Here is a 15,780-nt window from a genome sequence, read left to right as displayed (position 1 = left end):
AGACTCCTCCTCTTCAGGACTCCTGTCTGGTGCCTTCACTGTCAGACGTCCCCACGGCCCATGAGCTCTGCAACGGCCTCTTTCACCTCGCTCTGAGGTCTTGCTGTCTGATTCCTGTATCCACCTGCCTGGTCTTCACTAGCAAGCTGGATGTTACAGCTTGCTACCAGACGCCACACACTCCTCCGGGTCCCACTGACTGGGCCTTGCTGCTCCTCCTGGGGCCCCTGCCAACCATCACAGGCTGACAGCTCTGTGAGGGCCGCTGACCATACAAGGCCCTCCTGTGAGCATCGTGGCAAATGCTCTGGGGCAGCCGATGCCACCCAGCAGGCCTCTGGAGCCTCCGGCCGGCCCCCGTGTCAATCCACGTCACACAACAACAGCATCTTCGCAGGCACCTGCCATCCTTTCCTGAATCTGGAGCTAGGTCTGCCTGGTTATGGGAATCCCATAAACACAGCAACGCAGAGGAGATCAGAAGCCTCCACGTTTTGTTTGAAAGGAGAAGCACCCAGTCGAAAAAGCCACAGAGCAAACCCTATGATTAAATTGCAATTGCAATTAAATTTTAAAAACACAGAGACTATGCTTCCAGTAGAAGGAGGTGGGCAAGTGGGAGCTTTAGGAAGATTCGCATGTGGAGGCTGGAGAAGCCCAAGCAGGGCCTGGCACAGCGCTTCTCTGAAGCTTGCTCTCTGCTGTCGGCCCAGACAGGAGGGAGCGATGACGTCTCCAGGGAGGAGGGGATGAGGTGTGAAGGCACTTGCCCAGCCCTCCCTCTCTGGGGTGCTTCTCTGTCCCCAAAATTGCTTATCTGGACAGGAGGTGGGAGGCAAGCAGAACTCCTGGTCACACCTCTTTCGGGGGCACTAATTCCCCAGGCCCACATAGAGCGCACACCCCAGAGGTGCGCCCCAGAACCCCCTTCTCCATCCTCTGTCCTAGAAGGGGCCCCTCCCAGGGCCACGGGGGGAGAAGGAGGCTCTCTCTTCCCACCACAGCCCCGCCCGCCTTGGGGTCTCAGCCCCCTGGCCCTCCTCGCCTGTGGGATAGACACAGAAGGACCATCCCCAGATGAAGGAACTGGCCCAGCCTGGACACAGGGAGCTGGGACTCCCCCCTCCTTCTCACCTCTCTCTCTTCCCTCCCCACCCTTTCTCTCTCACAGCTGGCTCCGCTTTTTCTCATCCCTGCCTGTCCCTCAACTTCACCCCCCCGCCCCCCACCAGGGCTCCAGCCTGCTGGGGCCGGGGCCAGGTGGCCAAGTAAAATGCAGGACTCCCCGTTAAATTTGAGCATCAGATAAACAACAGATGTTATCGTGTGGCCCATGTTTTATTTGCTAAGTGTGGCACCCCTAGCCATGAGGGCTGGGGCAGCTGCCGGGTGGAGGGAGGGTTGGCAGGCGCCCAGGGCCACTCTGTCCCTCTCAGTCAGGCGCTGACAGAGGGATGGAGGCACTGGATAGTGGTCCTTTGGAGGCAGCACATTGTATTCACGGTGCTCTTTCCAGAAGATCAGGTGAGCACAGGAAATGGGAGTTGGACTGCGGAGGCGGTGTTGGGCGTGGGGCAGGGAGAGAAGCACCTGATAGCTCCAATATGGGAGAGAGGAGTGGAAACCAGGCGGGTTGTGAAGACAGACAAATCTGGGTTCAAAACCCAGCTCTGACTCTCCTTGTGTCTGTCTGTAAGGCAGTCATTTAATCCCCGTGAGCCTCAATTTCCTCTTCTGGAGATGGAAATTCTAGTGCCTAGTCGAATAATTAGAAGCAATGCATGTGACGGGCCAAGTGTGCAGTAGACATTGGACCAACAACAGCTGTCATCACGTTCGCTGTTGGCTCATTGTTGGTCACCTTGTGATGAACGAGGTATATAAAGACCCACCACTGTCCCTTCTCTCCAGGAGCTGTCGCTTCACTGGGGAGCTGAGACAACAAGCTGTACCGCTGTGTAAAAGACCTTGCTTGGCAAGCAGGCCGTGAGTCTGGCCCTGGGGTCAGAGGCTTGACAGGCCTTGCTCCAGATGTGGGGCACTTGGCCAGGTGTGGGGAAGTGACCCAGAGCCATGGTGATTGCCCGCGAGAGCCTGGAAGTTGTGGGCATTCATACCATCCACATGGCAGGTGCCCGCCCTTATGCCCTCCGGCAGGGGAAAGGAAAGAGAGGATGTCACAAGCCATTTCCCCTGACCCCCAAGTGTTGGTCTGGTCACTGGACAATCCCAGAACTGTGGGAGCTCCTAACAGGCCCTGGAAGCCAGCCCTGGGCTCCCAGATGGAGCCTGCTTGGGCCACAGCCGACCCAGGTGCGTCTCTCCCAGCCCAGAGGTCATGGGGAAGGCAATTCCATGGTCTAGGACTTTAAGGGGAATGAGGGAAAAAGCATTTGTGCTAAGTGAACACCTCTCTTTGCGGTGTCCTTGTGGGGTCCTGGCTCTGCTCTGGTATGGGGAGGGCTGGCCATGGTGGTGAAGCGTCAGGCTGCCTCCCCCCATCCCCCGCCCAGTGCTGGACATCTGAGACGCCCAGGACTCTGGATCTGCTTGCCCAAGGACCAGGTGTGGAATTTGCAGTGGTGCCCAGAAGGGGCTGTGCTCCCACCCCGCAGATCCAAAGTGCTTCATTCATATTTTGGTGGAACACAACTTCTCTCCCCAGTGGCCCTGCTTGCAGGCTCTTCTTGGCAGCAGAGGCTATAATTTCCCTATATAGCATCTAATTTGAACTTATGCAAGCATCCTTCTCTCAAAATGCTTCATTATTATGTTCTTCTGAAATCCCGAAGGGACTCTTCCCAGCAATCCGAAGCTCCTCGGAGGAAGAAAGGATAGACCAGCAATTAGTGCCATGAACTTGGATGCTGGGAAGTCCGCGTTCGGGCCCGGGGTGCGTTTAGCCCAGGACCCCATCTGGGAGAGCCGGCGCCCACCGGGAAGCTGCAGGCAGGCTGACGTGCCAGGGGGCTAACAGTGGAACACGGCTTGGGTCTAAAGGGTACCTTCTCCTTCACTTTTGCTGTATCCAAAACACGTTTCTCCCTGGGCCCCCTGCTTCCCCAGCAGCACAGAGCTCAGCAGCTCTCCCTCCCACAGCCTCCCAGCGCTGATGCTCACTTTCACTTTCCACAATAGGGTGAGAGCATTTCCTTCCGGGAAGGAAGGGCCACCAGGATGTGAGGTTTAAAAATACAACTTTCCTCCCGTCCCCAGGGAGGAAGAAAAATCCAAGGAAGTTACAGGAAGGAAAGTGATCAGACTCCTTTGGCCACTTGGACTTTTTCAACAGCTGTCCGTGACAGGGCTAGTTCTTGCCTGGAGCCACGGTGGATGCGGCTGTGTTCTAAGCACGTGTGCCATGCCCAGATGGGGACTGCAGAGAAGAGCAGAGGGAGGAAGTGCTCTGGGGCGACTCGCTTCAATAACCTGGGCCCGCACCTCCGCCAGCACCGACTAAGGGAACACACAGACCCCATCGTCATCCCAGCAATCCAAGTTCGGTGCTGGGGAAGCATCAGCAGGAGGAGGGAATTGCGGGTCCTTCGCTGCTCCTTACCAACCAGACTGAGCAGCTGGGTGTGGAAAGGAAGCTTCTTGGCCAACTCTGCCCAGAGAAAGGAGTCCCGTGGCTTCCAGCCAGGGATCCCATTGCTCCAGTTGCTTGAGTCCAGGCTGGGTCTCAGGATGTCTACCACTGGGCAGTTTTACTTTGGTGCTCATTTCCCATCTACCACAGCCTGGAAGAAGCGGGTACCATTCTCCTCTCCTGGCCCCTAGCTTCCCAGCTCCCAAATTCACGACTGTGCGGATGTGGCCCCACCTGCCTCCAGACCCATGACCCTTGCTTCAAGACCCCGGCCATGCTGACCTCCCTCCTGACTGTCCACAGAGCCCGCTGCATGGCTTTGGGGCTTTACCATTCCTGTGAGTTCTGCCATAAAAACCTGTTGCTTGCCTCTGGTTGTTTCTGGTTATGCTTGTGTTCTAGGCACGAGGAGCAGGGTTGATGTTCTGATGTCCCTGCACCATCTCAACGCCTAGTTGATGATGCTGTTCCAGTGAAGGAGTAAGAGAGCATATGAGTGAGTCAGGGAGCTTGGACGCCATTTCCTCCAGAAGGGTTTTCCCCTGGACCAGTGGTTCTCTCCTTGGCTGCCCGCTAGAATCTCCCTAGGAACTGCTAAATGCCCTGATGCCCAGGCCACATCCTGACCAATGAAACAAGAATCGCTGGGGGAGGGACCCAGCCAAGAGTCTGTTTTCAAGCTCCCCTGGCAGATTGAGAACCTGCGCACCAGGCCAGTGCTTCCCAAACACTACAGTGTGTGTGAGCCACGCCGGGTCTTGTTAAAAGGAAGATGCTGATTCTCTGGGGAGGAAATGGGGCCTGAGATTCTGCATTTCCCACAGCAGCAACGTGGCGCTGCTACTGCTGGTCCACAGACCTCACTTTGAATAACACGGCGCTAGATCATATTCGGAACTGCCCTGGGACAACCCCAGCTTGGCCCTCTCACGCTTTTTGTAACTGCTGATTACCCTTTTTCTAGACTTCGAATGCAAGGATACCGTTTCTCACACCACTGTGTGCTCTATTGATGGCACGAGGTAGTGTTCAATTGTTGCATGCATGCTTGTATGAATGAAGTGACTAAATGAATAAAATGAATTTCAAAGTCCCCAAATACGTGGTCCTTCAAATGCTCCCACTGCAAACAGACCTGAGTGTCTGTTGCCTGTGGACAGCACCCAACACTCTCTCCACAGCACAGCCCAGAGCCCACCTGGCTGGGGCCTGGACCCCTGCCACGTGGGGCCAGGAGCTTTGAGGCAACCAAAACTCAGAAAGGCACGCGCTGCAGGCTGAAACAGACACCAGCTGTGGCTGCTGGAGCATCCTGAGGAAGGGTGGGCCCAGCCCAGATAGCAGAGAGTTGAGGAGCAGGAAGGACGAAAGGGCAGGGCTGAGGGCTGGTCCCCAGGGAGAAAAGCCTCTAATGATGGTAACATCTGATCTGCCTCTCCTTCCTGCTAATCCTCAATCACAACAGTGTGAAATCTAAGCAAGTGTGAAGGCCTTGGCTCCAGCTGTTTTTCATATCAAGCCACGATTCCAGCCATCAGAGCAAGAAGCCCCATGCTGAGGATGCAGCCCTGGGATGCTACGGGGCTGGGGGCCAATCCCTGCAAGATGAGGAGAGGGACACCCCAGCCGCGGGGTACGCTCGTGGGGAACCCGGCCTGGTCTCTCTGGTCCAGCTGCCTCTGAGGCTCTGGGTCGGCCCCCAGCGCTGCCCTTCTCTCTCCCCATTACCTCCTCCTTCCCCCGGGGACCCCAGCTCTGCCTTCCTGCCCTTGTGGGTTTCACGGGGCCTCCGGGATGCAAACCAGGCAGGCGGGGGATGGACAGGAGCAGCTGCCTCCCTGGGAAGCGGGGACCCCGGGGAGACTGCCAGCCGCAGCAACTGTGAGCCCTGAGACAGACCCCAGCCAGGCCAGGCGACAGGCCAGGGAATCCCTGGGGGCAGCTCAGCTGCTGGGGCTGGATTAGGAAGAAGAGACAACAAAGGCGACCCTGGGGGGGATTCTCAGGCATAGTAGATGAGCTGGCCCCTTAACCCAGACCCAGTGGCTCTGCAGGAGGAAGTGCTGGGGTGGGGCAGCGGGATGCCTGCTGGCTGCCATGTCAGAACCTGGCGCTTGGAGCTGGGCTCCAATTACCTGTGGAGGGATTCTCTCCTTGAATGGGGGCCTGGTGGGAGTAAGGGAGCAGCAGGCCAGGGCAGGGCCGCTTCCTGCTGCCTGAAGAGAGAGACCAGGACCAGGTCCATTCCTGCCACTTCGATTTTCTTCCAGCCCTGTCAAGGGCCAGCCCGGTGCGCTGACTCGTAAATGGAATAAGCGCTCTGTGATTTTAGAGCTGAGGGTGTGGGGAGCTCCAGGCAACAGACATGTCCTGGAGTTGCCTCCCCAGCCCTCCTCTTGCTGCACGCCCACCCCATACCTGGCAGGAAGGCCAAATGCCGTTCTGGGTGCTCCTGGTCCCCCAGACTGCGCTGATGGAGCAGGAGGTGAGCACCTGCGCCACAGACCGGGCTGGGCCCATGGGACTGTTGATTCTGAAATTTGCCACCAGGACTCTGAGAGCCTGGGTCAGTTAGCTGCTGGAGCCGGGAGGTGCGCCTCAGGGTGGACGGAGGGCATGGGTTTGGAGCAACCCCCATAGGCCGTGTGCAAACAGCAGAGGAAACACATCCACAGGGACACAGAGGAGAGAAATGGCGACACAGAGACAAGCGAGGATGCGAGATCATGTACCCCAGAGAGGGACAGAGACGGAGACTGGGGAAGAGCAGTTTTCTCAGTTCCAGCCCCCCAGGAATGCTGCCCTAGGGTTCCATGAGGCCCCCAATTCCTCTCACAGAACTCTTCCCTGTGTATTGAAATAGGCCAAGCTGCTGTCTGCTCTGACGACATGCCATTCAAGTAAGGTTAGGCTGTCGGGGTGGCCAGGCCGGCTCCAGGGGTGTCCAGCCTCCCTTGGCCTGGAGGGTGGCCTGTCACCTCTCTCCACATGGGTCCTGAGAGCCCAGGGAAGCACAAGCACCACAGACTGGCCTTGACGCTGGTCCTGACTTGAGGGGGCGCCTGGATCTCAGGGGGTCTGCAGACCTCCCCCACCCCAGGAATCCGGGATTTCCTTGGGCCGCTGACCTCACCCCCTGCGTGGCTCTCAGAGGAACCCACAAGCCTGAGGGCTGCTGTCGCCTCCCACCCTCGGCTCCTTCACAACAGCAGGGAGCGACAGTGCTCGGCCCTGGAGGAGCCGGTATCCAGTTTCCAGGAGAGGTGGGCTGCCTATTTGAACCTGAAACATACCAGGGGGGATCGGACCAGCCTGAGAGCGGAGAAGGCTGTAATCTACCGAGAAGAGCTTGGCAGGCAGAGACCGCGAGCTTTCTGTGGTGTCCCGGGGAGGGGGCCATGCAGGCATGAAAGTCACCTCCCTAACGAGAAACGATTTTCTCTCACTCCCGAACGTGGGTCTGAGGGACCTGGAGCAGGACAGATGGGGGCTGGACTTCATGAGTTCTGTCCCGTCTCCTGGGTCCAGACTGACCCCACGAGTTGCTTCTGAGACGCAGTAACCGTTTCTGCAGTCCTGGAGCTCTAGATAGCTGCGGGTGGCTTCCGAAGACGCTTGTCACTCCTGACTTTACCTCGATACCCTGGTCAAAGGCCCCAAATCCCTGGGCCTCCCCAAGCTCTCTGGGATATTTCAGACTCCCTTGATCTCCCAGGAGGCAGCCTGCTCCCCAGCCTCCTGGAGAAAGTCTAGTCAGGACTTTTCCCAACCCAAGCCTCAGTTTACCTGCTCAGCACTTTCTTATGAAAACCCCCAAAGTTCAGAAGTCAAAGGCGTTGAGGGGCAAGTAGAGGTGGTGTTTACAGTGGGGCAGAAGAGGAGGCTGGGTGGTGGGTCTGTGATGCCAACGAGAGCATGAGGTGAGGCGGTTCATTGGCAGCCTCGGCTCCGGGTGCTAGTTCCCTAGGAGGGAACAGAAGAGGCGAGGAATGGAGGGATGCACATAGAGACCGCCATCACTGGATTCCACGCTGTGCCGCTGAGTCCTCATGGTCGCCTCAGACTGTAAGTGTGACTACCCTCCGTTCCAGATGAGGAAACTGAGGCTCAGAGAGTGAACATGTCCACACACACAGGGCCATCTGACTCCGCCCCCCTGGGCTGATGTGCCACGGTCTGACCTCCCCACCCCACCTCTCCACCGTGAAGCCTCCTACTAACGTCCTTCAGCGCTCATTCATCCCCTCAATTAGATTTGCAGGGAAGAATGGAAATGAGATGATAGAGGGAAGCAGCAAAAGAAGAAGAGAGTGAAAGAGAAGGCCAGGGCCTGGGGAGAAAGAAAGGAGAAGGGAGGAGAGAGCGGACGGACGGCGGCCGTCAGTCGGTCTGGACTGCTTATCAGCATGCAGCTCAGGGTCTCCCTCCCGACGTGCAGAGGCTGAATCTGAGTCCACTTTTCACCAAGCTTCTTGGGTGACACTTATGTTCACGAAAGCTCAAGAGCCACTGAGGGCTCGGCTGGGCTATCCAATGTGGCAGCCACTAGCCATGTGTGGCCATTTAAATGGAAATAAATTAAAATTAAAAATCCAGTTCCCCAATCAGATGAGCCACATTTTAAGCGCTCAACAGGCACCTGAGGCTGGTGGCTATCAGGCCCCACTGTCCATTGCAGATGTTGGTTTTCAGCTCTGCCCTGCTGCCTAGACACAGGGAGAGGTTAGGGCCCCCTCCTCAGGGGTACCATGTCAGGCATGTCCCTGCATCCTCAGAGCATCCCCACAGGCCTGGATGACTGCGGATTTGACAAGAGTCTTGCATGTGTCTAACGGTGACCACTGATGTGAGCCAGACTCCCAGCTGGTGTCCCCAGCTCCATCAAGCCTCCAACTCAGTCCTATGGTTCCTGGTCACCTACAGGGAGCATGGGTTGAGTGGCCCCTATGTCCCGTTAGTCCGGGTCCTCCAAGGTCTCTGCAGAAGAGGGGCAGTGTCAAAGCACTAAGTTTCTTGGGGCAGGTGGCCTTCCATTCATGTGTCCACTCTCACGGGCAAGTCATAGCAGCTGAATGACCAGGGTGGAACAAGCCTTTCCGGTCTCCCAGAGATTGTCCACCTGGGGCCAAATGTAACGTGCTGAGGGTGTGCATGCGGTACCACAGACAGCCCATGGAGGCGAGCGGTGCCTACTCACAGCCCAGACCCAGATAGGCAAAGGGGGCCGGCCTCAGATGCCCCTAGTGACAGGCTGGGGCTGGATTTGTATCCCCTCAGTCAGGGCTCTCAGGACCTCAACTTCCCTCTGCTTTGTCCCTCGAAGTCCGGCCGGGAGGGAGTTCAGGTCCTTGCTCCAGGCCTGGGAGTGTCCTGGACGTTGGTTCACAAGACAAAGCCCACGTCCGGCCCTTCAATGGCGGGTCTGGAAAAGATGCCGAGCAGGGACCATCTCACTGATCAATGTCAGGATATCCCTTCTTTCTAGTTAAAAAGAAATGCCTCACTCAGGAACTTCCAACGCCGGGCCAGCCTCCTGTTTACCGCTCTCGGCTGCCCAGCCCGCAGATAAGGAAGAGCGGCCCATTCTCTCCCTGCTCCAGCGCGTGTTTCCTGCCCGATTCCAGGCAGCCACTTCCGAGCCCGGCTGTTTCCCAGGGTGGGGGCATGGGCGCCACGGGGCCTTGAGCTCGTGAGAAAGCAGGGAGAGGGAGCCCAAGAGAAAGACCAGCAGGCAGGATGGTGACAAGGAGGGGCCCAGGCCCGCCAGAGATGGGGGACCACTCACCCTCTGAGAACACAGACAGTTGCTTGCTTTCCGCAGACAGGCCCCTCTCTCCAGCCACGGCCCCCTCACCTCTGCACTTGACAGGAGCCAGACAGGAAGCTGACCAGCCCCACTGGCCACCTAGCCAGCTGACACCGGGCAGACCTGGCCGGGGGATGGCATGCTGGAATGCAGCAGAGGCAGACCACGCCATGACCCCAGGTGGGCCCCGCAGGGTCTGCAGGCAAACAGCCAGCCCCGTGCCGGCCCCCTCAGCAAGCCCATGTCACCAGACAGTCACCACTCTGTCTTTGCTTTCTGAACGTGGCACAGAGACAGGCCACACACTGTTCACTTAAAAGACCTACGCCATTGCTCTCCCTCCGACCATCCCTCAGAGCCTAGACTGATGGATTGGGTTCCCCACCAGACAGTAAAACTTTCCCCTCGACATCCAATTCATTGTTGGTCTCTTGGTCTTTACTTTTGTTTTCATAAAACTTTGCTCATTACATCAGGAAACATAACTCTGCCTCTAACTCCAAAGATGAGCGATCCAGAGCATCATTAACCCACAAGGCTGGTCTCAACGTGGCCTCCGTGGGCTAATGCCCACTCCAGGCCCAACATTAACCTCCCGGTGGACAGGCCCACCTCTCCTAAATTCTCCTGGGCAGATGGGAACCTATCTCAGGGTTTTTTCCCTTAAGATACGACTCCCCTAGTTCATAGCAGCCTGCAGTGGCTAGACTCTTCTTTGCATGTCAGGCCTCTGAATCCACCTCCCATTATTAATGTGGACAAAGAGCCTAGGACAAGTCCAACAGGCTGTGTGAACTCCAGCTGAACCTCTGTCTCGGTGATGTTCTCCCCAGCTCCTCCATTAACAGTTGATCTTCTCTGAAGGCAATCAAAGGACTTCCAAGGCCTCTTCTCATCCCTCCACCTCCCCTCCCCTCGGTTCACATTCTTCCTTTTCAGACAGGCAGGTCCCACGGGGAAGCCGGGAAGTCGCTGGGGAAACTGGGCACAGCTCCTGTCTCAACCCCACCACTCACGCATTTAGGCACCGTTGTTTCCACTGTTAGCATTTGCTGGGGAAGCGGATGTTTCAGAGGCTCTGAGGTCCAGATGCTACTACCAGAATATTTAGAAGACTTACAGATTAAGAGAAGACGCAATGGTTTCTGGTAGAGTCGAAAACTCCAGGGAAAATCCTAAACGTGATTGGAACTCACTGACCTTAAGGAAGTGTAGACAAGGCGTTAGCCAAGAGGCCGCGCACCTTCCCTTCATTTCACTCCCTTCTCCATTCCTGTATGAAGCTGAGAATGGTGAGGTTATAAGAAACCTCTTCCTCTCCCCCTAGAGTTTCCACGTTATGTTGACTGGGGTTCTGAGCTGCAGACGACACAGTCTCTTCTGACTGGTTTCCAGCAGGAGAGAATTCATTAAGGGATGTTAGAAACTCATAGGTTGGAGGGCTGGAGGCACTTGTTGCAAGCTTCCAGAACAACTCTTGGCATCCACTGAAGAATGGTCCTGGAAAGGGAGCTCCTGCCATGGGCAAACCCAGACTCACCTGCATTTGCAAATAAATGCCCTGGTCCCTGCTTGTGTCGTCACTTTCAACCCCAAATCCGATGTGGTTCCATCTGTTTAAGAACCTCAGTCATGTGTCCGCAGCCTTGTGGCAAGTGACGCTGGAAATCAGTGTTTTGGATGCTTTGATGGGAAAGTAGATTCAGAACGTGGAGGAAGCTCTCAAAATACGGGGAGGCTGTTAAAATTTGGGGGTACCCATGAATGGCCAAAGTCCACCATACATGCAGAATTCCCCTCTCCACTGCTCACCGGGTGAGATGGAAAGTCTCGATTCAGACCTGCGTTTTCTTGTTCCGCCTTCATTCCAGAGGGCCCTGCTCGGCCTTTAATTTTAGAGCATATGAGGAAGACTGTGGAAAAAAAGATTTTGATTTTGTTGTGACTTGTCAATTGTGTCCCTCTTTTATAGTCTTCCTCATTACGTATGAGAAATTTCAACAACTACCCTCTGGTTAGAAACAGTTGCTTAACCAGGCTGGATTCTTTCATGTCTGCAGTCTCGTCTATGCAGTTTCCTCTGCCTGGGTTGCAGCTGTCTCCTCGGTGGCCAACCACACCACATGGAGCTAACATTCATGTGTGGGTCTGGGAGCCTGCTGGACAGACCTGGTTGAAATCCAGCTCTGCCGCTACATAGCTGTGTGACCTGATGAACGTTTCCTGATTTTTCTTATCCTCAGTGTGCACATCTAGAAAATAAGGCTAATATTCCTGACTTCAAAAGGTTGTTAAGGAATTAAATGGATATTAGCTGAGAAGGAGCCATACAGACGGTAAGCACCCATGATTCCTCGCCTCCTTTCTCTTCTTCTGTTCCCGTGACATTTTGTACACACCTCCACCACAGCACTTATGCTCAACTGTGCCCTTCAGACATCTAACGATTATCTGATTTTAAAAATATTGAAAATAAATAAAGTTAAAGTCACCCATATTCCAAGCACGTTGGAAAAAGTATATAAATAATGTGAAATTACTCCTTCCTTAGCAATTTCCGACATTGGACTCTACTCCCCAGAAGGAGCTCCTGTTAAAAGTTGTGTGTGTATCACTCTAAACATTTTATTTGCAACTTTTTTTTCCACTTAACAATACACCATAGGTATCTTTCCATGTCAGCTTATAAATATCTGTATAGTTTTTTTTAAGGGCGACACAACGTATTGCATAGTTTTATTTAACCAGGGGTCTATTGGTGGACATTAAGTTTGTTTCAAATTCTTGTCATGAATATCCCCATACATATTATATTTGGCACACCCATGCTGTCTTTTCTGGAGGGAATTTCCTAGGAATGGGTCTCTTGTATCACAGACTATTAATATTCACTATTGTTGTCAGAAACTGCCCTTTCAAAATATCGTGTAGATTTTATGCAAACAGGGCCTCTTTCCCCACATTCTCCCCGACATTGGACGTTACCAATCTTTAAAGCTCTGGTCGATCTGATGGGTTAGAATGGTAGGTCATCTAGTGAGGAGATGGCCCTGTGTATTCCTTTCTGAAAACACCTATTTATATCTTTTGCCCATTTTTTGACTGGGCATCCTTTCCTTTTAGATTTGTAGGATAGAGATACCAAGGCTTTGTCTGTTACAGGTGTTGTAAAGTTGTTTTTCTTCCAGGCAGTCACTTGTCTCCTGTAATGATTTATTACTCTGGGCCCTCGGAAGGCAGGGACCTCGTCATAGTCAGGGTGCACCACTGGAGACAGCAGCTGGCTCAGAGCAGGCTCTCGGCAATGTCTGCTGCAGAGATGGGTGAGGCTACACATGGGTGGCAGACAGATCAAGGGAAAGTCAGCCTGCCTGAGTAAAAACCCTCTGTTAGGAGACTTTAAAATAAAATGTAGATGCTGAAAAAGGTAAATCGTGTCTGTCGGTTTTCTGAAAATTTCATCTTCAGTTCAGTTTATTGCAGTAAAAACCACTGTGGGTTTTGGGTTTTGCTTTTCAATTCTTGAGCATTATGAGACCCTCAAAATGAATATGAAACAAATATTATGTGGCAGGATTCATATGTATAAATGGCAAATAAAAAACTAGGAAAATATGTATCTATCTTGAATAAGAATGAAATAAAGATTAGCAGGCTAATGAAGAATTGTATCATAAGGGAGGTCATATAGACCGTTATAATCAAAATTATATCAAGGAAACATTAATCACTTTAAAAAATGACTTAATAGTGGAAGAAGCCCCGGACTCCCGGCTCGGCGCTTGTCAATGGAGTGATCAAGTGAAGCCCTTCATCATCATCATCTGTCCACAGGGGAGAAACATCTGCCCAGACTACTTTGACCAGCCGCACATCCGTCCCTTCATCCACTTACTCATTCGTTCAGTCAAATCTCAGCAGCAGACGTTTTACAGTGTAGGCTGATTTGACTTAAAACAGGATCATGAAAAGGCAACTTAAAAATGTAAAAAACCTCTACAACTTCAATATGAAAGACAGCCGAAGGAACATTTAGCTTATAAAGCTGGAGTAGAAAACATCTTTGGGGTACCCCATGAATATAGTGGATGAAAACACTGAGCAGCTTTTGGAACATAAGTAAACACAGCTTATTTAAAATGCACGATGGTCACAGGAGACAGACTGGAGTGGGATAAAGTTTTTATTATAATGAAGTATTTGCACAAATATATACACTGAAAACACATACGTACACAAATTTATATACCACACAATATACACAATAGTTGCAACACAGGCGAATAAGTAGAGAGCGTCTGTGTGACGCTGGATCAGCTAACCAAGGATGGCCTGCTCTACCTTTGCAGGCTGTTCAAATGAGGACAAAATGACATGATGAACATAACAATTGGAACAGCAATATCTACACAGTAGCATCTTTAACACGTCTCAACTCACTTAATCCTAGAAACCCTGTGAGGTAGGTAGCATCAACTATAGTTTATGGATGAGGAAATTGGGGTACAAGAAAGTGGCTGGTCTTGCTCTTCAACCTAGGTCTTTGGTTTTTAAACTCCAAATCCGTGATTTTTTTAAGGCCTTGCTGCTTCATACCGGGGTGATTCTAAAATGCTTGAGACTATTTCAATCTAGTATCAACATTTTTCACATCTCCCACTTAAAAAAAAATGTTACTTGTGTAATTACTTGCTTTGCAAATCCCTTCTTCTTGGAGGGCCTCAATTTTGCTTTTGAAGGACTGTCACTTTCTCGAAGGCAGAGGTTCTTGGTCATCAGAGAACCCGTGCCCTGAATGCAAAGAGCTTTCAGTAAAGTTTGTCACTTCGGTGCAGCAAGGTGCTGGAGAGAGCCTGCTCCCAAGGACTTAGCTGAGTGAGGGAGACAGACAATCAGACGATTCTAACAACAGGTGATGGATGCTGATGGCGAGCCCTGGTGGCAGAGGGACACCCTCCTCTAACGGATTGTGGAAGTCGAGCAAGTGAGGTCACCTGTGGTTCCCACCAGGATGGCCCAAACTGCTCAGAAAGACTGATCAGCCTGATTCTCCCAAGACCCAAAAGTGACATCAAAACACAGAGAAATATAAAACCTCCCCTCCACTTGTGAAGGGGCTCAGGATGAGTTCTCCCACCCCCGTGTGGTTTGCAACAATCACCCCAGAGATGAGAAAAATCACAGTTTTTGTTTCCAGGGCAGGATCTGTGCCTAAATTGGTTTTCGGAATCACAGTGATTTAGAGGAAGGGCTGGGTTTTGTCTCCGAGCTGGCTTGTCTAACCTCTGCTTACTCTCCCATGGGAACGTGTAGACACTTACCAAAGTGCCGTATAATTTGTCATGATTGGCAGGGAAGCTATTCACTGAAGGAAATTCCCTCCTACCTGCCAATCACAGCCGAGGGTCCTGTTCAGGGTAGGGCAAAGAAATTCAAGTTGAGATCTGTGATGGAATTATTCCACAATCCAAGACGATTCAGTTGCTATCTATTCCCATCTGAGATATCTGACGAATAACACATACACTATTCAGAAAACTCAAGGTACAGAAATCAAACGATAGAAAAGAACCAACCCCGGGGACCTTCAATCTGACGGAGGATGTTGCAGAGATTTCCACGTTTCCCAAAGCCTTTCTTTAGATCTCTGCACGAAAGGAAATTTTGCTGGAAGGAGGACAAAGCTGTGGCTTTACACACCCCATCCTCTAAGGCTTCATTGAATTAAACATGTGACTGCTGCCAGAATGCAGAGAACTAGAAGTTACCCTGCAGACCAGGGACATCCCAGGAGCACAATGCACTCGTGAGGGTGGGCAGCATCCCACAGAAATCACGTTTAACTATTTAAAAATAAATGCTATTTAATATTCTCAACTAATATTTAAAACATGTGGTAAAATTTTGCCTAGAGATACTCCAATTGGACTTTTCTTTATCAATGCGATTTGCAATGATTTGCAATGTTGCAAAGGCAGTAACACTACAGTAGTTTTTTATTTGTTTTCTTGGGCTGGCTGAACAGGCTCTCCGTAATCTTGTTTAGACTACTGATTTACTTAGCAATTCCTTTCCCTTTTAAATAGTGGAAAACTAAAGTCCAGTTCACTGATCAAAAATGTCCAAATAGTGGAGAGAGGTTGAGCAAATTTTGCTTTGATTGTCACTTTGGCTCAAATTAAAACCAGCTCTTATAAGAATCTCACTGGGTTCCAAAGAAAAACATCTCTTGCTTGAAAATAATCTGCCCGTCACTTTTTAGGAAGGTGCAGATGACATTCCAGAAAGTTATGTGAAAAAATATGATGAGAAGGGGAAACGTCAAAGTTTAGCTATTCCAGTTGATTTGAGGGCATGAAGTTAACTCTTGTTTCACTGTGAAAGT

The sequence above is a fragment of the Equus asinus genome, chromosome 30 (genome assembly GCF_041296235.1).
Source record: "Equus asinus isolate D_3611 breed Donkey chromosome 30, EquAss-T2T_v2, whole genome shotgun sequence".
Taxonomy (NCBI): domain Eukaryota; kingdom Metazoa; phylum Chordata; class Mammalia; order Perissodactyla; family Equidae; genus Equus; species Equus asinus.
This window is presented reverse-complemented; position numbering follows the sequence as displayed.